Raw genomic sequence first — 9,338 nt, forward strand, 5'->3', positions numbered from 1 at the left:
ACAAATAGTAATAACAGATATCAGAATTAATACATCATGCATACTCATATAATATATATTACACATGCTTAAGCATGATAGAATAAATCATACATATCATGTCTCATAATACTCATATAAGTATTGTTTAAGTCATTTTCAGTCTAACAGAGTAATAGATTTCATGCTTTAAGGCTTACACCACACATACCGGCCTTACAAAAGGCCCACAGTTACAGCCCTTGAGAAAAATTCTAAAATTTAAACCCACATGCCAGTGTGGCCTACACGACCTGGCCCACACGCCCAAAATGGCCTAGGTCGTATGCCGTGTGTCACACACGACCTCACACACACCCGTCACATAGTTATGTGGCATCGACAGGCCCAAATTTTGGCTTTCATCAATCATCGTTTTTCGAGTTTCTCGTTACATACCTGGCTTGAATTTGATGCAAATGCTCCTACAAGACAACCAGAACCTAAAATTCGTCAATAAATGCCCAAAATCAATCTTAATTCTCCAATTTCAATCGAGTCACCACTCGACTACAACACAACCATATGCAATTTCAACTAAAAGCTTGCACTCATAATCGTTTCAAAAGCTTACCCATGTCAACGGTAGCCCTAAAACTTTACAACACAACTGGAGAGTCTCGGATTTCCTGAATATCACCTAGCAAAATGATAAACAGAATTGACTTATACATCAAACTGAATACTAAGACATTAACCAATATTCCTTCCAAAACCACAGTGAACTCTTACCTACAAAGTAGCACAAAGAACCCGGGGATTCAATACACAACAAAAAAGAGAATTGTGACCAAAATCAACGGAAGTAGAAAAAGAAGGTAGAGAAACGAAATAGAAAAAAAAAGGTCAAAATAGGAAAAAAATTTTGGGGAAACAAAATAAAAAATAATATAATATAATATAATATAATATCCCAACTACCACAATCCCCCTAACTAATAAATTCCACCAAAGCTGACTCACTAACACTCATCCACTACCATAAAGTTTCAATTCTACCCAACTTCTACTACACAATCGACACACTTACAGAAGCAAAAATTAACATCCTTCGCTCATACGAGGGTTTGAACACAAGGCTTTAAGGCAAAATAATACCTTATCACTTGAACCAATAGGCTCATTCTAGTATAAGTTGGCTGAAAATATAATATAAGCCCAATCAATAGGGATAAGTCTAGGAACAAAAATAACAAAATTTCCAAAAGTAGGGCTTGAACCTAAGACTTTAAACACACACACCAATGACTTAACCACTGAAGAAAATACTCATTTATGATAGAATTCACAAAAACAAATATAAATAAATCAGGGTGTTACAATATTTGACTAAAAAAAACAAGTGAGATTAATTTACGTTTCTTTTCAAGCCAACTCTTAAACTTGATGCATTGTTTCTTTAAGTATCATTCTTTTTACAAAAGAAACACTTGGGCTCTTTCTTTATGTCAATTTGGAGTTTCATTTTAGCACTCTCCTTTTTATTGGCTTGGACCACCTTATTTCTTAGAGTAACCGTCAATGCACTCTCTCCCATCTCTAGTATAAGTCTAGCCTCTTCATGATCACACATGGTATAAAGCTCATCGATAGACCACTTATCCTTATGTATGTTATATGTGATCTTAAATGACCCATACTGAGGTGGAAGAGTATTCAATATAAAGTTCACCAAGAAAGATTTAGACATTTCAACCTTAAGTGCTCTTAGTCGAGCTACTAAATCTCTCATCTTGTTGATGTGATCACGTACACCTTTCACGGTAGTGAGCTTTATTGATGTGAACTTCATGATTAGGGTGTAGGCTAATGACATTTGAGAAGTTTTGAACTGTTTATCAAAAACTGTTAATAATTCTTGGACATTCTCATAATGCTCAATTGAGCCACAGAACATCAACAGGAACCTTACTCTTTATGAACATAATACTTAAACGATTAGATCGCTTCCATTTTTTATACAGAGCAAGATTAACTAAAGCGCTGGTTTCAGTAATATGTGGCTCAGATTTCCTTATGGCATAGTCAATATCCAAGCACCCCAATTGGAGAAGAATACTCTCTTTCTAGAGCTTAAAGTTCTCACTAGTTAATTCAGGGATATCTACTCTATTATTAGACATATTCACAAGTTATAAAATTGCAAAATAAATGAACATACATGCTTAATTTGAGGCAAACATAAATCATAATTTACCAATACAAATTATGTAAAAAATGAATCTAGTGACATAAAAAATGTTTGTGGGCTAAATTTTTAATTCAATTAGATCCATTTTATGATAGAATTATTTACCATCCTTTTAATAAAAAATATTATATTCATTTTCATAATTTCCGTGGGTAATTATGAAAAGTCATTTAATAATTTTATCCTAATAAATTATGCAATGGGATTCAATACCTATACTTTCCGTATGTGATTTTTAACTTTAATAATTTTATTTAACTAAAGATGTTGTGGCTAGTCTTTAACTAAATAAAATTATGAAAAATACTTAGCTAAATATTAATCCTTAAACTTTATTCAAGATTATTGATAAGTCATTATGCAACATCTAATGTCTATAAACCTCATGAGATCCTTATAACAATAAATAATTTTATTTGATTAAAGTTGTTGTGGCTAATTTTATAATTAAATAAAATTATTTGGATCCCTAGACATATATTCTAAAGTTTTATTGCTAAATATATTATGCAATAAGTTTAAAAATTTTATGCACCTAAAAAATGTATGTAATTAATAACTAGATAATTTACATACAACCATTTACTTTATGCACATAATAAAAATATTCAAACAATAAATTTCTAAAAAAATTTACTAAATTATTTATAACATAATTAATTTTAGAAATTTCACTTTAATAAAATTCAACAATTTTGGACAAAAGTTTGCAATAAAAATTTTTAGAAAATGTTTAAAAATAATTCAAAGAAACATGACATCGTTATTTTGAGAAATTTACAAACTTTTAAAACCAGACAAGGCAGAGATTAACCATGTTCGGATACCAAATGTAAGCATAAATAAAAATTTACAATATAAAGTTGCAAAAAAGAATGAACATAAATACCTCCAACTATTGCCTGAACCAAATGCCAAAATTCAAATGTTGTTATACCACTGTTAAGCACATCAAACCAACAACGGGGTCGTCGAATTTAGTCGTACGAAAAATTGAAACATGTTTAAGTCTTTTAAGCACTCGAAAACCTCATTAGATGGAATATTTTCAAAATTTTATTTTTGGTGCTTAAGGACCTTTAAGCTAATTCGTATTTATAGTGATAATTCTCCAAAAAAAAACCACCAATCCCACTATCACACATACACCCACTACCACATAAATAAGGTAGTTGGCATCAAAAGTGAGGGGTATAGGAAACGTGGGAATGACCCAAACAATCATAAGGAGTTTCTAAAATTTAAAAAAATAAATACATCAATTTATTTTTATATTGAATAAATATAATTATTTGTGTATGTAATATATAAATATAAAATGATGTTATATCAATAATTATGTTAATAATGTGTGAGAATTAGACCAAATCAAAATTCATGTACAAAAATTACACATTAAACTAAAATTCATATATAACTTTAAGATTTATCATTAATTTTCATGTATAAAAAATTTGGATAATGTGTCAAAATTAACATAATACTTTAAATCTAATATAATAAAAGGCCAATTTATTAAAAAAAGCCCATTTCCAAAATTATTTACAAAAATGGGCCAATTTTTTTATTATTTTTCGGAAATGGCTGAATTCCCCGAAAGCGCGTCCACGTGAACGCAAAGTCAGGGCCTGTGTCAGCAAAACACTCCCCTAGAGGGCGCGCTTTGTGCTGACGTGGACAAAATGCTCCTCTAGGGGCGCGTTTTGCCCTTTTTTTAGGGTTAAGATTTTCTGTACTTGATTTATGGTTTAGGATTTAGTGTTAGGGTTTTAAGAGTTTAGGGTTTTATTGTGTTTATGGAAAAAAATTAATTAAATTAGGGTTTAAATTAACTATTAATTTTAAAAAATCAATTAAATTAAGGTTTAAATTAACTATTAATTTAAAAAAATCAATTAAATTAAGGTTTAGGGTTTTTAGGGTTAATTAATTAAATTAGGATGTACTGTCAGCAAAATTTACTAAAAAAGCTTCCACGTGGATGCTATTTTGCTACAGTAGTATCTGAAAAAATAATTTTGAGAAAATATTTCTAAACAAATAGTGTCCAAAATGCTTCAAGCAGGATGCACTGTCAGCAAAATTATTGAAAAAACCTTCCACGTGGACGCTCTTTTGCTATAATAGTATTTGAAAAATAATTTTGAGAAGACGTTTTTGAACAAATAGTGTCCAAAACGCATCAAGTAGGATGCACTGTCAGCAAAATTACTGAAAAAAGCTCCCACGTGGACGCTCTTTTGCTACAGTAGTTCCTATTTGGCCTTAGACTATAAATAACTTAAATTTCATTCTCAAGTTGCATAAGTTACAGCAAGAGAAATTGAGGCTAAAGTAGAATAGAAACTAAAGATGAGTGAACGTATTAGTGCTGTTATTTACTATAATGGTGAGGTCTGTGACACATAGAACGGCGTTATTTTTTTATCGAAGAGAACAGCATGACTGGTTTTTAACCAGAATATAGATTTGACAGAACTTTGTAAAAGAATTAGGCGTAAAATCTTCGAAACGACGCCAATGAAAGTTTTGTCTATTAAGTATAGATTTTGTGCTTTGGTTGATCCCGTGAGATATGACTCATTCGACATCAAAGGTCCTCGTAGCTTGGAGGCAATGGTACAGACTCATCTTGCTAGTGGATCGCCCTATCTTGAGTTATATGTACAATTTTTATCACCAAATGATGCATTTGTGACTTCAACATCTATTGCTGTTCGAGAGGAATACACGACTCATGCCCGACACTCAATTAGTGGGTGGCAAAACACGGAAGCGCCCGTGTTTGGTAGCAGTATGGAATACACAACCCCTGCACGACACTCTGTTAGTGGATGAGACATGCACCTTGGTGGGTCGATGTTTGATACTAGAAATACGTATTGGGGAATGACATCAACTTCTAGTGATTGGCAATCCACATCTGATTATGGATGTTATGAAACGTCCACAAGAAGGAATGATGTACTCCCTATGACATCCACCGGCGAGGGGACTTCGTTCGTTGCAGATGATGATAGGTCGGATGATGAGTCTGATGTGGATCCACCTCAAGAGCCCGGCCCCGATGGTGTAAAAGTTGTATTATTTTCTGAACCAGAGCCTGTTCCAACCATACCTGAAGATGTTGAAGGGGGTTCAGATGAAGAAGAAGAAGAAGATTCGCGATTCAGGGTGTACTCGCCTTCAGCCCATATGCATAATGTCGATCTATCTCAAGATGATGCATTGGAGTTTGCAGATCTACCACACAGAAGGCGTGACCGTACAAGTTCGTCATTAGATTCTGGTGAATTGGAAGTTGGTAAGGAGTTTTCTAATAAGGATAGTTTTCTTGGTGCATTGAAACAACATAGTATTATGAACGGGGTTAACTACAACGTGGTTAAATCTAAATCTGATAAGTTTGAGGCCAAGTGTGCAGTGCAAGACGGTACATGTTCATGGAAAATCATGACCTCGTTGAGGAAAAGGACAGGCTTGTGGGAGATAAAAAAGTACAAAGGTCCACATATATATGTTGGCGGTACAGTATCACTAGGTGTTTAGGGTTTTTTAATAATACTGTTATAATATAATGTTGCATTATTTAACGTACTTTGTTGACAGCTGTTTCACAAGATCATCCCAAGATGGATTCAGATATGTTAGCTAGCTTAATACTACCGACGGTAAAGGAAGATCTCAAGACTTCTGTGTTGGTCTTAATTGCCAATATTCGTAGCCAATTAAGGTACACGCCTTCTTACCACAAGGTTTGGATAGCTAAGTAGAAGGCGTTGGAAAATATGCATGGTAAGTGGGATGCTTCATATAAAGAAGTGTGGTAGTGGTGTCAGGTGCTGGAGAGATATGTCTCAGGTTGCATAACAAACCTTGAAACGACACCTGCATACTACAACAACCGATTGCTCCGTGGATGCCAAGTGTTCAAACGTCTGTTTTGGAGCTTTAAGCAATGCCCGGACGCATTTCTATACTACAAGCCATTGGTACAAATTGACGATACCTTTATGTATAGTAGAAATACCCATCGGCTATTGCTAGCTATGGCACAGGATGACAGTGAGAGAATCCTTCCAATTGCGTTTGCAATAACACCGGGGGAGTCAGCTGATGACTGGAATTTCTTTCTTTTTAGGTTAATGAGGCATGTTTGCCTCCAACCTGATATCTTCGTTATATTGGATCGGAGCACTGGAATACTAACCGTAATTGAGCGACAGGGAAGCCAATGGCATTGCACACACCATCTGTATTACCTAAAGTACGTTGCGTCCAACTATTATGGGCAATATCGATCTACAACTGAATGATGGTAAGTGACCAACATGGGTATTTAATCTCTATTAATATAATTTCGTTTGTAGTATTCAATTTATTCTGAATGGAAGAGTGGTATGTAATTTTCACTATCAACTTATAATGGCAAGCTATGAGATATGTAAGGATCGTTTTCATGAGATGTTGGCGGTTTTGCATTCAGTTAACGAAAAAGGTGCAGACTACCTCTGTAACATACCTTTCGAACAGTAGACATAAGCGTACGACGGCGGCCAACGATATGGTCCTATGACCTTAAACCTGGCTGAATGCATAAATTCTGTTCTAAAAGGAACGTGTCATTTGTTGATAACATCAGTTGTATGAGAGACATATTTTCGTTTAGCGGCACTATTTCTAAAAGGAGCTGCGAGTTATAAAGGCCAAATGCAGGGAGGCCATGTATGGTGCGCGAAGGTATTGCAAGAAATTAATAAGGCGAAGGCACGAGCCAACACTATGCACACAGTATGTAACGATTGTGACAACCTATGATTTCGTGTGACGGAGTTTGACAAACCGAACCAAGGTATTATTGGCAGGCAATTTCATGTACACTTGAGAAATAGGACCTGTGACTGTGGGACAGAATCTCCATGCACTCATGTAATTGCAGCTTGTTAGAATCTCCGTCTGGATCCTATGAGCTATGTCGACGAAGTGTACAAAATAGAATTCATGTACAACGTGTGGAGACACGTATTCCCATCGGTCTTAGATGAACGTAAGTGGTCGTCTGTATCGTTTGCTTTGTTTAAGCTATTACCAGATAGAGAATTGTGTCACAAACCAAAGGGTCGACCTTGCTCGACTAGAATACGTAACAATATGGATATCCGAGAAACAACGAACCAACAGAAGTTGTGCGGATGGTGTAGGAACCCAGGCCATACAACTCGATCATATCCAAATCGGAATAGCTGATAGTTGTTGTAATAAAATTATGTTGCATTATTTATATTTTATTAAAAATATTAAAAATATTGCTTTATTCAAAAGAACATTTATTTTACTAAAATTATAAAAAGTAAATTACAATTAAAATATTAAAAACAACTTTTATTTTATTGAATGAAACAATATAAAAAAAACTTTGCACAAATATATTAAAAAAATCAATGCTGGTGCCGGTCGGAATCAGTGCCACATGGGGGTCGTCATCGGTTACGTGTTAGATTTCTCATTGGTTCAGCTTTTAGCGGGGGTTGTGGTTGCTTTGGCGGGGACTGTGGTTCCTCCGGTAAGGGATCTAGTTGTGGGTGTTGGGAGGATGACCCACCTTGATAAAATAATGAATGCGGAGGTGTTTGCATCACCTATGGCAGAGGTGTTTGAATTCCATAAGGCGATGGAGATTGGTAAAAAGAATAGCTCCCCGACGGAGTCTGGTGCGATCCCTCATGCGACGATGGCCTATTGATCGACGGTTGACTCGGAGTAATTGGAAACAGAGATGAATCGGGCCATGCATTCCAACATGCTATAGGATTGGGAAAAGGAAATATATAAGGGTTAGGATACATGTAAGGGCTAGGAAACGCATTTGGCATAATCTGAAAAGGCTGTGATATGGTGTTGTTGATTGAAGTTTTGAGCTCGGTGATTGTGTGGGCATTGTTGATGAGCCCGGTGATTATGGGCGCTATTGATGGGCATGCGTCGTTATCCCTACTTCTTTGAGTTAAAGGGCCCTTTCGTTCTCTTTGGATACGAATTTGCCGTCGCCTCTCATCTTCCAACAGTAAATATGGCTTGCCATGGATCCTAAACCATGGCATGTATTTCGATCACGCTAATCAGGAACAATAATCGGTTCCCGAGTAGGTATATAATCATACTGATTTTCCCAAATTTTGATATATTCTAACCAGTATATTGGCCAATCCATATTCAATAGCTGTAAGTCGACTTTGTGCTCATCATCGAGCACCTCAGGTTCTACGAGAATCAGTTGTCGGAATCCAAATTGTTGCAATACTCTATCTGACTGGTGCATCTCCACGATAGCATAGTTGACCAATGGGACCTTCACATGCCAAATGTTTGGATTTTGAAAAAATTCATCCGGAATTATTGCCCGAATTGTTGGATCCTCGTATGGTGTCCATTGAAACTATATGAACATGATAAAAATATTAGTTATATACATAATTCTAAATACTAAATACTAAATAGGAAACAACTATTTTATTATGTATATATATTATTTAATACTTACTTGTGCTTCCGACCGTTGGTCTAATAGAAGCCGTATATCTTCAAGAGAGGTGGGTATTCCAACAGAATTCGCCGAATGGTTCCACCTAATTAAATAAATTTTTAGCATACAATTATATTATAAATATACGTAATAATTATCTAATATAAAATTTACCTCGTTATCAGTGAGAATGTATATGGGTGGTTCACTCAAGGACATAAAAATGGAAAGCGTAACCGTGCCCATGATTGCAGTAATGATAGGCAACCTCCGATTTTGGCTTTATTCGGCCACGTCGCTCCTCACATCTCCTCGTACAATGTTGCTAAAACGGCAGACCCCCAACTAAATTCACCAGCTACTCTAAAATTAACGAGTTTCAGCAGTTATCTCAGATGTACGCGGTTTCGCAATAAGTCCAGCATCAGATAACCTCCAATCATCTCAAGAATGTATGCCCGAGCATATTGTATTCTTTCTAGTTCAGTCGAATCATTATCTAGCTCAAAAAATGTGTCTCGTAACCAGCCCATCTCGATTTGACCTCCGTTAATATTATCCAAAATAGCACCCAAAAGCTCGTAGCATACGGCTCCCCAATCAGCA

This window comes from Gossypium hirsutum, chromosome A03 (genome assembly GCF_007990345.1).
Source record: "Gossypium hirsutum isolate 1008001.06 chromosome A03, Gossypium_hirsutum_v2.1, whole genome shotgun sequence".
Taxonomy (NCBI): Eukaryota; Viridiplantae; Streptophyta; class Magnoliopsida; order Malvales; family Malvaceae; genus Gossypium; species Gossypium hirsutum.